The sequence below is a fragment of the Candoia aspera genome, chromosome 3 (assembly GCF_035149785.1).
Source record: "Candoia aspera isolate rCanAsp1 chromosome 3, rCanAsp1.hap2, whole genome shotgun sequence".
In the NCBI taxonomy this organism is placed as follows: Eukaryota; Metazoa; Chordata; class Lepidosauria; order Squamata; family Boidae; genus Candoia; species Candoia aspera.
Window position 1 is genome coordinate 197,635,359 of NC_086155.1, and position 19,563 is coordinate 197,654,921.

General features: G+C 38.7%; 1 protein-coding gene across 18 annotated transcripts in view; it reads right to left on the reverse strand.

Annotated features, from left to right (window-relative positions):
* MTSS1 (MTSS I-BAR domain containing 1) overlaps positions 1 to 19,563 on the reverse strand; it is a 134,074-nt gene that overhangs the window by 77,423 nt on the left and 37,088 nt on the right. The window contains exon 1 of one of the 18 annotated variants that reach the window (XM_063299671.1): positions 9,959 to 10,255. The exons of the other annotated variants lie outside the window; for them this stretch is intronic. The gene's annotated coding sequence lies outside the window, so the exon portion shown is untranslated. Of the gene's footprint in view, positions 1 to 9,958; positions 10,256 to 19,563 lie in introns of those variants that run through there. 18 annotated transcript variants of the gene reach the window in all.

Sequence of the window (19,563 nt, forward strand, 5' to 3'; positions counted from 1 at the left end):
CTAAAGGAATTTAGAAATGTGATGCAATCTTCCAAGGGTATTGTTAATCCTGGCCAACATGCAGCTCTGGTAGTACATATGCTAAAACTGAAATGGTGCAAAGATTAGCATGTCCCCTGCACAAGATGATGAATTCATGAGAAAATATGCTATTCATTCACGTGTGAACCTTATTGAGCAAGTTCCAAAGCAAACTGTCAGGCTAGCTTTGTAATTACAAGTAGTCCTCACTTACCCACCACTCATTCAGCGACCGTTCAAAGTTATGACAGTGCTGAAAAAGGAGACTTACAACCATTCCTCAAAGTTGCGGCTATTGCAGCATCTCCGCTATCACATGGTTGCAATTCAGGGGCAACAGGCGTGCATTTACAGCAGTTGCAGTGTCCCACGGTCACATGATCTCCACTTGTGACCTGCACAACCGGCTTCCTTTTTTTAAAAAGTAATTTTGTTAAAATTACAATTACAATAAAAACAAGTACAAACTAAAAAAAAAAAAATAGTAAAAATAGAAGGTGCAGAAAAGAAAAAGAAATAGAAAGAAAAAAAGAAAAAATAATAAAGAAAAAGAAAATAAATATATAAAGAAATTATTTCCCCCTTCATCACAAGTGTAAATGATTTTAGTAACTTATCATGTTCTCCTAAAACACAACAAATGATCTGTTCTTTCCATATCCCATTTCTCATATATAAACAAATCTCTGGTAACCTTAATGGACTTTTGCTGACATCAGGACTGAAATGACGAGGCTTCAGAGCTGGCTTCCGACAAGCAAAGTCAGTGGGGACTTGCACTTAATGACCCACAGTGATTCGCTTAATGACTGCAGCAGAACTGATGTCTTAAGTTGGGTACGGTCACGTGACATTTTTTACAACTGCATTACTTAGCAGTAGAGTAGTCCCAATTGCAGTCAGTGAGGACTACTTGTATTGCTAAGCTGTGGTTTATTTACCAAAGATCTGAAAACCCCCCAGAAGCCTACCAGTTCTGGGACTGTACCATATTTGTCTCATGATGTTTTGGTTTCTCAAAAGAACAGGTCCACAATCTGAGGGCCCTCAAGGACTCATAGTTCCTGCTTAGAAAAAAAGTAGAAAGTGTGGCTAGGAAGGGCTTTGTCCAGCTCTAGCTGTGAAATAGATACCCATTAAGGTGTGCTGTGAAAGTACAGAACATTGAATTTGAATTTTTTCATGTCCACACTTGTCCAAGCATACTGGTTTTCTGGAATATACATCGGGGTCACTATGTCCCAATCTAAAATGGTTTGCACTAATCCACAGTAATTTTGTTACATGTCGAAGTGCCACAGGAGGAATACCAGGAAAAGCATTGGTTCTGCGTTGATCCATGAAAAGTATCCAAAATCCATATGGTCTGTTGGGACTCTGCTTCTGCTTTATCCCTTTTTGTAAAATCTTGCATAGTGAAAGGTTCTGGAAAACTCAAACACCTGCACATACTTTTATGACGCTTAATTCTAAGGAAGACATTACCCAGCCATAAATTTTGCACTAAGTATGGTTATCTCTACATTAACACCTCCAAACAACTTAAAGGTGTCTGAGCGAATGTAGTGTGATGGTTAGCTCTCTGGTGAAACCCAAAGTCAAATTTAAACTTGACTTTCAGCTTTAATGGTGACCTTGGGCCAGTCAGTCCTCTTTAAATATAATTTATCTTTCAAGACTGTTTATTGTGGAGATAACATGAGGAGGGATCTGTCTTGAGTGTCTAGGGGAAAGGCAGTATATAAATTTAATTACAAAGATGGAACTTGGCATCCAGATATAATATTATGACACAAATCAGTAGTACTATCTTCTGGTGTTAATTAGGTAAAGAGATCTCTTTAATCCTCAATTAACCCAATTCCCCTGCAGCTTCAGCATAAAGGAAGTCTACCACCATCTGCTCTCCAGGGGTGTGGCAAGATCTCTCATGCCTTTTCTTAGAATATTCCCTACCAAAAGCAAAGGAGAATGCTGAGAACAGATACACCTGTTCCTATCTGGTTAATCCTCTGCACAGTTCAGTAATGTAAATGACAGAGATGCTGATTCTCTACTTTGATAGTGACAATTATCTTGGTCACTGTTTCTAATGGGCTAAGAAGATCCTTCTGAAAAAGGGTTTCTCTAACCTGGTGACCTCTAGATGGGTTGGAACTGTAATTCCCAGAATTGCCCATACTGGAATATTTTGCATACTCTAAATGTATGCCCCTTTTCTGACACCCCCGCCCCCCTAGGATTGTGTGATCAAAGTTTAGCAGCATTTGCCAAAGAACAGTATTGTACTCTCTTACTGATTTTTATGGGTAAATGAAATAAAATAGTTGTGTTAGGCTCCATGAACTTAGAAAACATTAAAATAAGTAGAGGAAACTATCTTAAAATCACCCCCATAACATTTTAAGATCACTTGCCCACCCTCTGTGGCCATCAAAGGGCAAAAGAACAACAGCAGCGTATCTCCCCATTACAAAAAAGGTTGTGCCCCTGAAGTAAATCAACGGAAGGGTAAATCACAGAGAAGATCCCATAGATACAGCCACATGGACGTGGAAGAAGGTTATAAATGCAGTATGATTCCAAAGTGTTGATAACCTGAACAAATCAGGGAAAATTTTTGGACATAGTGTTATACTAGAGGCTTGTAAAGTAAATCATCTGCATGATCCTGGCCTAGATGAGTCATTCCCACAGTTTCCACAGTGCTAGCTAAACATTCTCAGCTAACTCCTGCTGATTGTGACAACCATGGAAAGCCAGTTTCCATGTATAACTTTCTCACCAACCACAAACCACCTTTGGGTAAGGAAGCACAAAACTACATATAGACCATAATTTGGAAATGGTATGCAAATATGTCTTTTGCTAGAGCAAAACAACACCTGTGCGTTTCCACAACATTGTGATTTGTAATGTTTTCTTTACTCATCTCTCCAATCTCTATATAAGCAAAGGCCACATTTAATGCTTCAGGCTGTGCAACTTCACACAATCTGGAAATTATTATTTCCTAAACGATCTACAAAAGCTGAATATATAATACATTACTGTAAGTAAGTAAGTAGGTCATAAGGTAGCATAGCATAAAATACAATAAAGCAAAATGACAAGAGTGCTCCATATAAGAAAATTGGATCAAAATAAAACTAGGGCTACAATTAAGAATTTAAACATTTCTTTCTATTTACTTAATACATCATTAGCTATATTATTTGCTTTCTGCAAGCTTTTAGGAACGGAATTATTTCAGACAGCCTATAGAGAACAAAATGACTCCATCAGTTCATTATTTTTATTGTTGCTTTATTTTAACATTCTAATTTTATAGTATGGACATTTTATTATCTATGTATTGTTAATTGCCATATAGCTATTGTTAACTACCAAGAGCCTAGCATAGGGTATAAATATTAAATAAATAAATACACACACAAAAGGGGAGGAAAGTAAGGAAGAAGGGGGGGCAGGATAAATTCTCATTCAAATTACACAGATACTTAATACTCAGATGAAAATAGCTCCTTTTGAGAGGAAAGGAACCAAATGTTACTGAGTCCCTACTGAGATGACGGGGACTGTAGATAGAAAAATACAAATTCCCAGATGGTTTAAAACAGCACTTTGCAATGGGCATGCACGATTTCTTCTTAATCTCCAGTTGTAGTAATGAATAAGTAGCCATGTGGATAAAGCATATGGGCTAATGGTCCACAGCTGCCCACTGAAGCTTAATTGAGCCCAACAGTTTGTTTATTTATTTTCTATCCCTTTATTTTTTTTTATAAATAACTCAAGGCGGCGAACATACAAAATACTCCTTCCTCCTCCTATTTTCCCCACAACAGCAGCCCTGTGAGGTGAGTTGGGCTGAGAGCGAGTGACTGCCCAAGCTCACCCAGCCAGCTTTCACGCCTAAGGCGGGACTAGAACTCAGTCTCCTGGTTTCTAGCCCGTTGCCTTAACCACTAGACCAAATTGACTAGCTGTGAGATGGGAGCATGTCGCTGTTTTAAGTACTATTTTTTTGTATCCCAACGACCACTTGTTCTCCATCTTTTTATGCAGGTCACTAATGCCTAGGGTAGAATAAGCATTAGTGACCTATTAGAATACCACAGGGGGTCTGCTGGCCTCCTTCACCTGTTATTTGTCAAATATTCAACAGTTGCTTCTTCTTGTCTAAAAAGACACCCCAACCTTGCCCCAACAGTTAAATATAGATTATGTCCATGGAATTCCATTCATTAAAGAGGGATTATTTTAAGCTTTAATCACCTGCTTAAATTCCTGTTAAAAGACAAAACAAAGAATGTTGTTCAGTTCCCCCCTGAAACAGCAGCAGTACTGTAGAGTGATGGTACATACATCTGTAAATGGACATGAAAATGATGAAGCAGGTTCAATGGGCACAGAATGAATCTTGCTCTGCCCACTGAGCTATCTGAAACCATCTGATGCTAAAAGGGTGCAGCCCCACCGGGGCCTATCTTCTCACATGTCCTTGTGCTTCAGAATGCAGGTGGAATCATAAACAGCAGACAGACTACCAAAAAACGGTATTAAATTCAGCATGAGCCTGTGTTTGTGCTATTTGTTTTTTACCTACCCAACTTTTAACTGAGATTAAGACTGTACAAGAAAACAAAAAGCAGGCTGATGGAAACAGGTCAGAGATGAGATCATGCGGCTTACAAACTCTTGATTAACGTTTGTAAAGTTTAAGAACAGACCACAGCTAAGTTGATCTATTTTGTAGTCTCCAATGGAGGAATCACAGAGAAATTTGGTTCTTTATTTGTTGTTCTGTCTTTCATTCTTTAAACGCAAGAACAAAACCAGATTTCAGCCTCAGCACTGGCTTTTCCTTCCAGACTATACTGGAGACGCTTGAAAAATAGACGGTTCAGTTCAGAGCACTAATTACAGTTTCATCTTGGCACATGTACCTATTCATCTGCACAATAGTGTGTTAATTTAAACAACAGATTACCACTTCTCCCTGTCATTTTCAAAATTATCCGCCAGGTATAATTTAACATGATAGCTGAATTATTAGTTGAAGGCAGTCTTCATGGCTCCTCACTCACCGATTCAACTTATTTATCTGGAGAGGCCATAAGTCTCCTGACAATTCCATCCGTCACTTTATTAGAAGCAGGAATACTCAAAAGTTTGGAGTTATGTCACAAAGCATACCTCATTAGCGCTTCCGAGAGGTGACAAGAAGTGCTTCCTAGAAGGCACTGTGAACTGGAGCAGGCACACAACAGTGTCAGATTGCTCTAACTTCTTCCTCTCCAGAATATCAATAAATAGGAGTGGGAAAGGAAGCTTGCTATTAACCCCAACTTATCCCTCCATGGCTCCACAGGGCAACAGCAGGATCTTAGATTTTTCTCAAAGGTCTGTAAAGATGGCCTACAGTTCAGGGATGACACCATATGCTTTGTATGTTCAAAAGAGTCCTAGTTTCAGCTGTGGCAGCCATTGGTTGACTAAGTGGATTAAAGAAATCACAACGCAAAGTAACTTCTATGTTTATATCTCGTCCAGAAGTATGAAGTAGTTTGAATTCAAAGTTGGCACAGTGTTTCTGATCCAGTGTGGGCACCATCCCTGTACCTGTCACCGACCAACTGGTAAGACAATTTCATGCAGCAGGACTCCTTCACAGACCCTACATTTCTGGAGAGCCTAAGAGGTTTCTGGAATATTATGGAGAAGTTACTGAGAAGGAAAACTACAAATTAGCTTGGAAACTAGTTTTAGGTGAAGGAAAGGTATGCAAACTGGCATGCAAAGTATTATACCTTCTGCAGCAGTATCCATGATGAATACATCCAATTACTAGCAATGAGTATCTTATCAACATTGATCAGATATATTTATGTCTCTGAAAGTATACACATAACGCATGTCACACGTGAAACCTAAATCCAGAAATAACTGTTACAGCTCCCCTTGAATTTTGCTTGTTAGAGATCTCCAGGCCTTGGCATTCCTCAACACTTTTCAGGTGCTTGGGTGGCAGCTTCGAAATTCCCAGACAGATGATGGACTCCCACAGTGGTTAGGAGCTCTGCTACAACACCATCTGACTTAACTTCTCAGATTCTCCGGTGCCTCCCATGTACAAATCACTTTTCCCCCAATTTGTCTTCACCAGCAGATCTCAAATGCATCCAGAAAACAAAGCAACTCAGTTCTTTGCTCAGCAGATGAAAGAGGGGAATGGCAGGCAGCCATTCTTCCAACTGGAAAACAAAGGATGGGAGCAGCGTAAGGTAGAGGGATGGAAAATAAGATGTTTCTTGAAGGAAGCGAAATCCCTCAGTTTTCTCCAGTCTGTGATGCATCAGCATCTTTTTGCAGCTGGTGCCATGCAAACACAGGGGATGGATGTATTAGTAGATACAAGGTTTTCCCCATAAAGCACAGGAGGCAATATTGCAATCCCACATTGGAAAAATGCCAGGGAATGGAGTGGCCCTAGCCGCTTTCTCAAGCTTAAATTCCCAAGGTCTCCTTAGGGAGAGATTAAACCAAATTAAGTCTATTATACGATCATTTACACGCTATCGATCCCTCTGCAAGAAACTGGAACTACAGAAGAAAAAGGGCCCTTCTATCGGCAGTATCTTCAATTGAAGGTCCAATGGTGCATTTTGGCCCTGGCCTGATATAGACCAAGTTAATAGCCTACACCAAATAATGACCTATAAATATGAAAAATTGTCAAAAGCTATTTAATTTTTTTTAAGAGGGTGGTGTTCTCTCACCAGTGAATGAAAAAGAATGTATTCTGGCAAACAGTTTGGCATGGTTGCCTAGGAAACATGGTAGAAGAGATGGTCAGAGAGACCATGCATCTACTGGATAATGAGTTCAAAGGAAGCAGAGAAGTCCTTAACACACAAGATAATGCAAACATTGGCAATAAAATCTTTTTTATATATTAGTAACTGCAAACAGCTCAATGTGACTGGGCACATGAATCTACTTAAAATCCATTTGCAGTTTTGGATTTTTTAAACAATAAGATGTTCTAATTCATTTTGAAAATCATACACACCTCCTACAGAGATAAAGTAGAATTACAGCATCATAGAGTTATTTACAGGTTGTGGATTGCACCCTCCTACTCAATGCAAACAAGTACATTTCTCAGACCAAATATTCAATATAAAACTCTACATATTTACAGCTTTGTTTCCATACCAGATCTCTCCAGATCTGATTTGCTCATTTCCTGTTCCTACTGACTCAAAATACTATCTAGATTTTATCTCCTTGTCTTTTTTTTTAATAGTTCGCAGCAAATTTTCTGGCTCGCAACACCACCCCTGCACCAATTATGGGCAACTGCCCCAAGACAGGACTAGACCATAAAGACCAGTTTTTCATCACTGCCTTTTCTCCCCTTCTACTCTTTCATGTTTTTAACTAACTATGCAAAGGACACACGACCGCAACATGTATCCTTACCCACACACACCCTTCCTAGAACAGCACTAATGACTGGAAGGAAGAGGGTTGGAGGGGTGTGAGGAACGACGAAGAGTGACAGCCACTCGTCCTATTTCTCTTCCTGCCCTAGACCACCAGAATAACACTCTTGGCTTCTCCATGGCAAAAATGTAAGGAAGGTAAAGGGGAGGATGTCCCAGCTTTTTGGCAGCACCTAGCTGATGTTGGCTGATCTCAGAAAGCTCAACAGAGACAGACCTTGTGCTACTACAACGGAAGGCCATCAAGAAATCCGATGTCTGTATTCTAAACTGGGAAGTTAAACTTCTGAGGAGAGGCCAGTGACAAGCTCCTTTCAAGAAAACGTATCCACAAAGGCATCAGAAGTTAAGAATTCAGATCCTGTCCCACCATCTCAGTGCTTCCCAAACCTTTTCCTTCATTATCCAAAACCATCGTAAGTCCCTTCCTTCAGCACCATCGTAATTTTGAACAGTCACCGAATGAATGGTCGCAACTCAAGGACTACCTGTACTATAAAAACAGTATCACTGAATGATCGTTATATCATTTCAGCAAATTACCATTGGTAATTTCATTGCTTTTTGTCTTAATAGGAATACTTTGGAAGATTTTAGAATATATTTTAGTACATGTGGCAATCTTTTAAGTCGATTTAAATGTCCCTGTTGTGATTGGGTAATGGGTTCCTGAGTCGTTACCCAAAGAAAAACCACTTTTCCCCAATTTTGGGTAAATTACCCGGGTTTGGGAAGCACTGCACTATCTCAAAGCTGATCTTGCTATAGCTGCCACAGTTCTCCAACAACCTGATTTGTTTTCACACACATCCCCCTAACATAAACACACCAAAAGGACATGGAATAAAAGCAAGAGATATACAGCTACAGAGGATGAAAGGCGAGAAGGAGCTACTGAGAAGTCCATTATTAAAACATGCACAAGGGACGAAGGAGTCATTCTCCCACTTTCAAGCAGCATTGAATCAATTTTTTATCATGTGCACTGCAGGACTAGAGAAGGAAATCCAGCATTATATTCTCTTTTCCAGCAGACTGCAGAGAAACCATTCTAAATGCCCTGCCTATAAAAATGACTGTGTACCATCTCAAAGCTTTCTTCAGTATTGTCATTTCATTGCTATTTTAAAGGACTGCATGCTCTCAAAATATCAAAAAATGCAGAATTGCTCCTAATTATACAGTAAAAAAAAGCTTAAACCTCACCCCCCACCTCCCTCCCATTCTTGACAGGCAGGAAGATTATTTTCCTATAAAACAACAGGAAAATAGGGTAGGTTTTTCTGCTTGGTGCTAAATCAATCAGTCAATTACTTTGAGGCATCCCAGAATTCTCCTGTCCATTATTTAAAACACTCCCACACACACATACATAGTCATACACAGATGGGGGCATTTACTTTACAATATACCAAATCATTTGCATTTATCTTATACAATATTTAGACTGTTTTCTCAAGGAACCTTCAGGATTGCAAAACTGGCCAGGAATTTCAATAGCAAAATCTCTGTTCCCACATCCAACTTCTCCTCTAAGAATTCTTTGGGAAAGTTACTGCAATTCAGTTCCAATGAATTTCATTTTGAAGGATAAATATACTGCAAGATGCCTGACCAAGAGGTGTCAAGGAAGTCTCCAAGGCTGAGCCATACCATTTCAGCTTTCTTGCAATAGGTAGGTAGGTAGGTAGCAATTAGAAGCTTCACAATGCTTCAGCAGCAAAGCACGGTTATGCCAAAAGGCTGGAGTAGTAGCTCTATTTGAAATACTTTTATAGCAGGAACTTTTGAAAACTCATGTGCCAAGGCAAAACTCAACTGGTATTACACAGACATGCAAACAGCTTCCCAACAAATTTTAGTTACTGGAATAATAACACTCGTGTTCATTCATACCTTCTAATGTTCTCCCCATATGAGGTTTATTATACAGTTCATGTCACATTTCAGTAACTATACTAAAACAGTTATGATTCCATGCCCAGGTGCCAGGGTCTACAATATGAGTGCCCAGAGAAACATGCATCCACCACAGGCCTGGCAAGAGCTCATATAGCTACTTTATATGTTTCCACCAAATCCTAATTTCTAACGTGACAAGCAAGGGAGAATTATTAAATACACGGAGAGTTCTGTATTTAATTTATCTTAATTTAATTTTAATTCCATTTAATAAATTTAATTTGTCTTTGGCCTTCATTCTGGATGGTAGCCCTGGGCATGTCATCCAAAAGATGAACATGGACTCCACCTGAAAAAGGTTATGCCCGTCTCTTTTAAGAGGATAAACAAATGTAATAATTACAGAACAAGTAACCACATGCTGTCAACCACAACGATTGCTACTCAGAAGCTGAACAGCGCACTGTAATTTGTGCTAAAGATGTCAAATCAGTTTCTATATTATTCAGTTTCGGCTGCATTACTTGGGCTGTCTTTCTTCAGCCCTCTTCTCTCTTCCTTGGGCCTCCAATATATTTCCTTCTTCTGTGATATTGCAGTGTTCCCAGATTAATGACCACATGCCTCAAGTCGCTCAGGGAAACACTAAAACAACTTAACAACAATAAAAACAACACGCTTATCTCAATCACTGACATTTCTACTTGCAAAAATGAAGTATCTCAGGAACACAAAACACCACCTGGATTTTCAAACCACTGCTTCTTGACCAAACCATAATTGGCTGGTTTCATGCACTGCATTAATTTCACAAAGCTTACATCAAAGTACATCCAATATCTAAGCCACCCTGTGGCTTCTCTGGCTTAGTGAGTTGACTAAATGCTGCTACAGGTGATATCATATACACTGCCAAGCTGCTAAGGAGAAACCAAATTAATAATTTCAGAATAATTATCCCCATCTAAAAGTTTGTCCTTTGATGGCTTAAAAAAACAGTCTCTGTACTATTGTCAATCTAAATTTGGTTTAGGTTTTGCCACTTTTTTCTTAAGTGTAGTGGAAAGAAGTTCAGATTTTTTTTTTAAAGGAAGGGTAAAATAAAAATGACAGATCCACCCATCCATATCCACAATTAAAAACTCCACCCACCCAGAGACTACCTAAACTTTGAAGACCACAGTTTGAATAAAGGTGACATAACAGATTATTGCCCATGAAATAAATCCTATTCACAGAGCAGAAATACTAAAAACAGTGCTTCGACCACATTATTTTTTAACTCTCCAATATTATTTGTTTCCAGCCTTGTAGGTAGATGCATCTTCCACAGCTTCTCCTTGATCCATAGTCAACCTCACTCAAAAACAGACACAGGTCCTTTTTTCAAAGATATGGTGGACTCATTTAGTGCTTTCTACTGATATCTGAAATTACATTTTATGAGCTGCCAAATGACTGCTAAATCTTTCTCGTGGTTTCTGAAGGGATGAGAGGAAACAACCAAGTAAAGAACATATTTGGTTAGCCACCCACAGGATCCATGCGGTGGAACATAAATGCATCAAAAATAAACAAACAGGGCAAATTAATAGGTTTCTCAACCTGCATTCTCAAAAAAAATAAACCCTTCAATTTATTGTCTAGACAAAATGCATACTCACCATGCAACTGAGCTATCTTTTAGCAATTTATTTACCATAATTTGTTTTGTTTCATTTTGGCCTAGTATGTTGTGTGAAGTCAATCACTGTGATTTATTCAACAAAGCATGGTTAAAACAAACTATGGTGTAGTGTGATGTGTTAACTAAGCCACTAGGTTCCATATACAAAGGCTTAAGTCCTTTAAGAGATGACCATGGTAGACATTTCTGTTAATGTGGATGATGCAACAATTCAAAAGGAGCACCTATTATTTACAGTGGCGAGAACCACACCTCTCTTATGAAACCTACCTATTGATTTAGTTAAGCAGCATTTATACTTTTAGATTGTATTTCGGCTATTGGAGTATTAAAAAGGCCATTATCGGAAGCTGATTGTAAAAGAATCCAGGAACCCAAACCATTTTCAAGCCAGTAATAGGTAACCAAAAACAAAAACAAAAAACAAGCTGGCAAGTTAAGTAGACTTAAGAAGTTAAGCAGCCTTCTTATCTCTTCATCTGTTAGTTGTCCAGAAAGACTTGTGCTCACTGGAGAGCCAACACCAAGATGTGCTTTTAGAGTTATTGGAAGAATCACTCTTGCACCAAATCTACCGCACAGACAGACAACATTTAAACCACAATTACCAGTTGGTAGATTTACTGAACGTTTTTTCATACTGTTGAACTATTAGTCTTACAACTGGTAACGGCAATGTCTAAGGATACGTCATGCATATTCTTTCATGTGCATCTGGAAAGTCCATCCCCACCTATCTGTGCACTTCATCTTATCCCCGGTCTATGATTATCTGTGTCATCCATCTGTTTCCTATGCACAAAGTTTTAAAATGTATTTTCAGTTTGGATAATGTTAACAGCGCAGTCTAAGAGACGTGCCAATGCCAACTGTAAAATAAAAGACACATCATCCAACTTTCTGCTATGCAGGACTTTTCAATGAAGCTTGTTCCATCCATCAGAATTCCATCTGATGGAATGATACCTTTCCTATTTTATTTTAGATGACAAAGGCCACTTCAACAACAACTTCACACCCATAGCTTAGTTGCTGAAGATGAATGCATGAACTCTTCATCTATAAAATCAGTGTGGGTTTCAATCATCCCTCACAAAGTAGACCTAGACTGCACCAAAATGAAACCAGAAAATGGGGGGGGGAGGATTTCCTGCTGTCATAACAAATTTCAGTCAATATAGACAAATAAACCAAGCATCCCTCCCCAAATCCCCAGACAATCCAAAACTAAAAAACTTTTTCATCTGCAAAAGAGTTGCATCTTTATGTTTTAACTTATTTATAATTCCTTCATAATCAACCAGAGCTGGTACTTATATAAAAAACAATAATCAGAACAAAAAACCAAATAACAGCACTCAGTTTGCTGCTTGTGAGCTGAGCAGAGGGAAAATACTGTATTTTCTGTGCTATTCTGAAAGACCCAGATAAGGAGAATATGTAGTCTAGATATGCTGCAATGGAAATAAGACAAAGCCAGACAAAGAAATAACTCCCTATTTTAAAAAGTACTTTTAAATTTGAAGTATTTTAATAGATAAATTGTCAGGGGATATATATTTTTACTTTCATTTTATAATTTCTTACCCTATAATTTCTAATGTTTTAGGCTCACCCCATAAGGTAACAAATGTATTAATACAGTAATGGCAGAGTGAATGCTGTAACATTATGTGATATATGTTGTTAGTTCGTAGTTTGTTATTGTATTTCTTGATTGCACTTTTTTTTCTTTTAAATTTTGCTGGTCGTTGACCGAATAAATATATATCTATCTAGTTATCAATGACAGCATTGTGTAAGTCCAATACAACTTCCTGGGGGGAAGGGGGGCAGCCAGTTCACTCTATTTTGATCTCTTTCCCAGACATATCTAACTTACATCACTTATTGAGATGTCACAAGACAGAAAATACAAACCCACAGGACTGGCCCTCAATCAGCAGAGGTATGGAGGATATGCAACAAGACAAGATGTATTGTCTTGCCACAAATAGGAATACTGCTTTTACACCCCATCTGTTCTTCTTTTGTGCTGAGGGCAAGAGTCAGAAAGGGGTGGGTAATACCCCTCCCCGTCCTTGAATTTCAACTGCAGAGGATTCAAAACTTTTTCTGTAAGGCGCCCTTGCCTGGGATTTGCATCAACCTATTTCACACCAGAATTATGATGATCATAATCAAGGGGCTGCCATTCACTTGTGCTGCCATGTCTTCTTTCCTACTAGCAATCGCTTTTGCACCTCTGCAGCGAAAGTCAAAAATCACATTCTGTTTCCTTCCCGGAAGAAAAGAAATGAGGGTGGGGAGGAATCACAACACATTGGCTTGCACCATACTGTGAAATCAGCTCAGACAGCTCCAAGGATGAGCCCCCAGTCAGTTCCTCAATATTAGTTTCTATAGTAACCAGTCCCTAAGCCCAGGCACTCACAGCAGGGAATAATGCAAATTTTTCAATTTTGCTTAGAAAGAAGCGCTGTGATATGAGCACAGGGAAACCATTCCAAACATTGCCATTGCAAAGAGAAGCAGCTTCTACTGCCCACTGCCAGTTACCCAGGGAGATACCAGCTGGCTACAAATTAATGCCCTTTCATTTTTAAAAGGATGTTAGCCCTACAGTTGAAAACAGGCACCCATCAATCAGCATTAGTTGGTTCACTGCAAATATTTTAAATAATATTCATTAATCAATGGGACTTGGGTCTCATAAAATGAGGATGTTATGTTGCCGACCTAATTAAATGGAGTTCCGTAGTGAGCTCACTTGCACGAGGTATATGTTACCACAATGCACTGCTTTAAGATTAATGAAGAACTGAATTCACAGAGGAAATTAAAAACTGTATCTACTAAAGTTTAAACTAGAGCCCTTATCCCTCATATTTAGCAATTTTTTAAAATTTGGGCAAACATGAAGTCTATGACCAACATTCCAATACACTGTCAAACAGTGTAGATAACCTGGATACATGGAATAGCTCAGGCTTTGTAGATTTATCACTGCAAAGATCAACACAGTGATGAAGTATACCTAAAACCATGGTTTTTTTAAAAAAATAATGCTGCCCACACAGAAGGCTGCAATGTTTGTACTGAACGATTCAATCACACAAAATATTTTGGTGCCAATACACCAAATCCCTGACACTGGCATAAAAACATTCCTCCTAAACTGAGTAACTTTTGGAATCTAATACTCAACCAGGGTTGGCATTTGGAAATGGAAGGGGTTAACATTTATAATAGAGCCTTAAACAACCTGCTCTTTCAAAGAAAAGATAACCACAAAAGCTAATTGTATTGAGATTTTTCTGTAATGTATTTCCTTGGCTCAGAGTAGAAGCCAGTTTGCCTGTGTAAGACACAAATGAAAAGGGGCTTGTTTTACACAGACAATGAAATCCGTCTTGAACAGTTAACACTCAGCGGGCTTCTCTCTATTGAGAAAGCTCCATTCATTCCCGCACAGGTAATGCAGGAACACATAGTAAGGAAAGAAAAGAAAAAAAGAAAAAGACTGGTGTAGATGGGAAGTCTTGTTGTGGCAAGCTGATTCTAGGCACAAAGCAACAAGATAAATAATTGACTTGACTGTGTCCCCAAAACCTGGTGCAGAGAAAAACAGTTTATTTAAAATACACATGATGCAACTGAGCACACAAGTAAGGAATACATCATGGGTAAAATGTTCCACAACCTTGCTAGCCGGCTTGCCACATGCATGGAACAAAGCTCAGCTAGTGAGTGAGATGTCTCTACAACAGGAATGTGTTAAAACACACAGAGTCCTTAATCCTCCAGGGATAATGGGAACATCAGAGAGCAGAGCTCAAGAGTAGCTCTGAAGGAAGATATCATCCCAAGAGTGGGAAATGCCTAAGCAAGAAAATCAGTGCCACTGGCCATTGTGTTTAAGGATTAAATAAAGCTGCTTTTGATGTGCCAACTATTAAGTGGAGCTTCCCAACCCCATCATCTTAGGGCTTCTTATATCCCTGGCCTTGTTTTGCACATAAATACACAAACAGAAGGCTGCAAAATGGGTTTGCCCATCCAATTCAATGTTAATAGTTTAATTTGCATCACAAATCAGAGGCCGTGCCAAGAAATTGTTGAAAAGAGCTGGGGAATTTTTAAAGAGAGGAATTTTTGTGTGTGTGCATCAAAGCTGACCAGCGCTTGTGCCTCATTTGGCTGCATCTTTTGCTGCCCCAATCTTTGTACAATTCCTTGACATATTTGCTTCCTCCTTGTGAAATTGTTGATTCAGGTCCTTATCCTAAAACAAGTGATGAAGGTAGACTACCTTGATGCAGAGTACTAAAAAAAAAAGACCAGGAAAAAAATGGAAGAGCTGGAAAAGGTATAAAGAAGGACAGCCAAAATCGTTACAGAGCCACAGTAGGTCACTTACCCAAAAAACTCTACCACAATTGTGGGGATTTTTAGCCTGGAATGGACGCAAATTCATGACAGAGGTGTATAAAATTGTGAAATGTGGAAAATGCAGACACAGAGTATTTTTTTAACCTTCTTTTGCAAGGCTAGAACTTTATGGTATCCATTAAAATTAAATGCAGGGAAACCCAAGATCAATACTGTAAAAGGAAGAACAATCCAGACCACAGAGTTCATCACCATCAGGTGTCCAAATTAATGGGATTTGGCAATCAAGGGCTATGAGTTTTGGTAACTGTACAGTTCCTTAAGAATCACAGACAACAAGACTTGAATGCTATCTGCTGAGACGTAACAATGAAATTAAGCGAACACCCTGCTATCCTTCAACAATTAGCAACAAATACATGTTTTTGGCAACCGTTGCCATCCCATGTGTTAGATTCACAAAAAGAAAACCTTCTCCTGTTTGGTTGCACCAATTACTGTTGCCATGGCACCCATTACCTGATTTCTAGCACATCAAACATTGATGCAGAAACAGACCTGAAAGTAACAAAGCCCTGCTTTCTTTAGGGAAAAAAACCTACTAATTATAAAGATTTTAGAAACCCAGGATTTTCCCCCTTCATCTTTTTTTAAGATCAAGAGTAAAATGCAGGCATTTGAAAAAGCTGGCAATTTTACACTTTCCAAAATGGAGACTTTGGTTTCCTTTGAACTTCCATCTTCATCCCTTGAAGATTTGTTTTATGAAAACAGAAAATCTTCCTCTTTAGAAGGGTTGGTACGACCAGCAAGGTAAGGAGGATTTTAAAATATTGGCTACAGTTGGTACGACCAGCAAGGTAAGGAGGATTTTAAAATATTGGCTACAGAAAAGTTCCAGAGTACGTCTTCAACTAAAAGAGATATGCCCAATGCAACAGAAGCACAAAGGGGAAAGCAGAAAGCTGTTTTTAACCGCAAGGCATTCTTTACACAAAGTGTGTTATCTTTAAATGCAAGATCTGGCCCTTTGTTTAGCTTGCATGCTTCTGAAAATGACTGCTAATGGGTGCATTTTTGGCCACCAGCATCAAGGGAATTGGAAACAGCTCAATTTGGTTCACGCTATTCCCCATTCATGCAAATGGCTATCTAGGGGATGTTGCAACAGCTCCCCAGGGGAAAAAAAAATTCCTAAGCTGGAGCACAAGATCTCATTTCCAAACAGAAGTTCTTGTGCAATTTAGAAAGTGTTGGGCAGACTTCCTCTTTTGCACAGAGTCCCATACAAGGAATGCTGACAAAGCTAAGATCTTTGCACCTTCCTTACATAAACAAGGGCCTGAGCCTATCATAAACATTTTGCTTAAGAAATTTGAAAAAAGGGCATAGTTCAGGATTAAAGAGACTAGAAGAAATCAGATAATTCAGGCAGCTTCAATTGGATAACTCTCAAAACTCAAGCACCATGCTTTGCAGACACAAAATCTGCCATATAACCCTAATCCCAGTTAAAAAGAGAAAAAAAAAAGATTAGTAGACAATGGATTGAAAATACTACTGACCAGGAATGAAAAGGTTCACACATGGCTATATCCATTATTGTTATTTATCATCGTCACCATATCCTGCATTTCTCCAAAGGCTTGAGGAAAAATGAAGGGACTCCTGATGTAAATTGTAAGGCTGGGATGAGAAAACCATTCATTGAGTATCTGTGGCTAAGAATGGACGTGAACTTGGTTCTCCTCAGTCCTAGTCCAAGTCCTTCACCACCACACACCTGCTCTCACATCACACTAAGCCTGGTTCATTTAACTCCTCTACTATGCCACATTTGGCTGGGTTTGAAGACCACACTAAAACATGTTTATAAACCACAGTGACTAGATTCATGCAAGCCAAAATCATGCAAACTATTGAAGCTAGGCGCCATCTTCGGAAGAGAAGCCAACAGAGATTACAGCAAGGAAGGGATGTGGCAAATGATCAGAAGTGGCATGAGTTCTGGTTTAAAATATCTGGAAGACATCAAGTTACTGTACCAGTAATTTGTCCCACACATTCTTTCCATTTCAGTCTAGCACAAATCCAATTCTTATTGCCTTAATACAAAATAATACTTATTTTTCCAACTTACTCTAGTGTTTTTCCACAATATATCTCTTCTTTACACAATACCATCTTTTCAAAGAATCCAAGGCTTCCAAAAAAAAGGGGAGGGGCTCTTGAAGTTTGTTAATTACATTTTTAAAAGGTCCACAGAAAAAGGCATCCATGTTGGTTACCATAGTGATTATTTTACCGATTGAGCTGGAAATATCCTCCCAGCAAAAGCTCCTGAGCGGCAATAATTGGGACTGTGTGAACTCTAAGCTAGCTCTAGTCTCAATTTCAAGAAAACATAATCATCAATGAATGAAAATAAGACGGAGCCTGTACTGTTGTGGGCAGCTTCCTCCCACACTAATTTAAGATTAATATACATCTCTTTTAGCCAAGGCCAAAAAATGCAAGTCACTGGATTCCATTTGTGAAGATTAAACATCCTGATTTCCTTTCATTCTTAAATTCCTGCTCCTACAAGAGGATCAAATTAAATAATCATTGTCAGAAAACAAAAACAAAAAAGCTGGACAGGGTTTTGTAAACTGCTCACTCATTGATACCAAACCTTTTCCAGTGCAGAAATACACATTTTTAAGATAGCTCAATTTTCTAATTATTAAGTTACGTTAGGTGATGCTTTCAAGTGATGCACTCCCATGCTACTAGCCTAGGTGGGTAAGGGATCCTCATGCAAGAGACTGTCAAAATACTCATTACTGGATACTTCACCATCATCTTGTAAGGGGAGAGTTATCCATTGAAACTGTGTGTAGAGAGAACCAGGCCACCATGTTAAGCCAAAATATAGGTTATTCAGGAAAGAGAATTAGTTTTCCCCTGAGCCATTCAACCACACAAGGCTACTTTTCTCCATAGGCTCTGCTGAGGTCCAGAAGGTGCTTTGTACAAGCCAGTCCCTTTTACACAGAAAACCTCAAGTGGCACCAACAGCAAGAGAAAGTTTTGTCTCCATTTCCTTCCTGTAAGGCCCCCAAAGCATCTGGTTGGCCATTGCATGGAAGAAAATGGACTAAAATGCACATCCGCCATATCCATCAAGGCTGCTTTTATGTTCATTAGCCTCCTGTTCCTGCTCCCCATAAAAGTTTTAAGATTTTTAAAGGTTTGATTGTTTTGCATTTCATTAACAAAAATTTTAAACTGTTAATTTTTTAATTTTTATCTGAAAAGAAAAAGTATATGCAGGGCACATTATTTCTGTTTATTTACTAAACACATTTAAGAAAAAGTACATACAAGAAGAAATCAAAGACTTGTAAACGGAATAAAAAAGCAGAATAAAGATAGTAGAATCTAAATAAATAAAGGATCTAAATTGCCTAAAAATTACAATGTTCAATATACAATTGCATACAAATTGCAAAATACATCATAGCACTTTTTGAAGAAGACACTGAGAATCCCTATTAAGCTTTAAACTAGGGTACCTGGTTAAAACAGTGTAAGTCACTAACTAGGACTATAAGCTAAATTAGGTCAGTACTAGAAATCTAATTTTCCCTGAAGTTTAGAGAAACTGTACGTTCTATACATAGAAAAAACCCAAACTGGGGTGTGGTACAAATCCACATATTAAATTATAATCCGGAAATGGTTTTCAATTGAATTCAATTTTACATCACATTTACTTTTTATATACGAAGTTACTCCGAACATCAAAGCTTACTCCCACAACTTGATTACCTGTCCTAACAGTCAGGAACCACGCTGAGACAAGGAATAGGTCTCTAGTGCTTTATTACTGCTACATTAGACAGAAAATCCTAACAAACTGAAGAAGCGTGGGAAAAACCCAGAGAGGTAAACCCCAAAGGTTAAGGCGGGTCTGATCTGTGTCTCTTTGAATGGCTGCTTAACTCCTCAGTAGTACGCATGCGTTTTCCCCTCTGGATAGAGGCCCCCTCCTGCTCGCCATCAGTA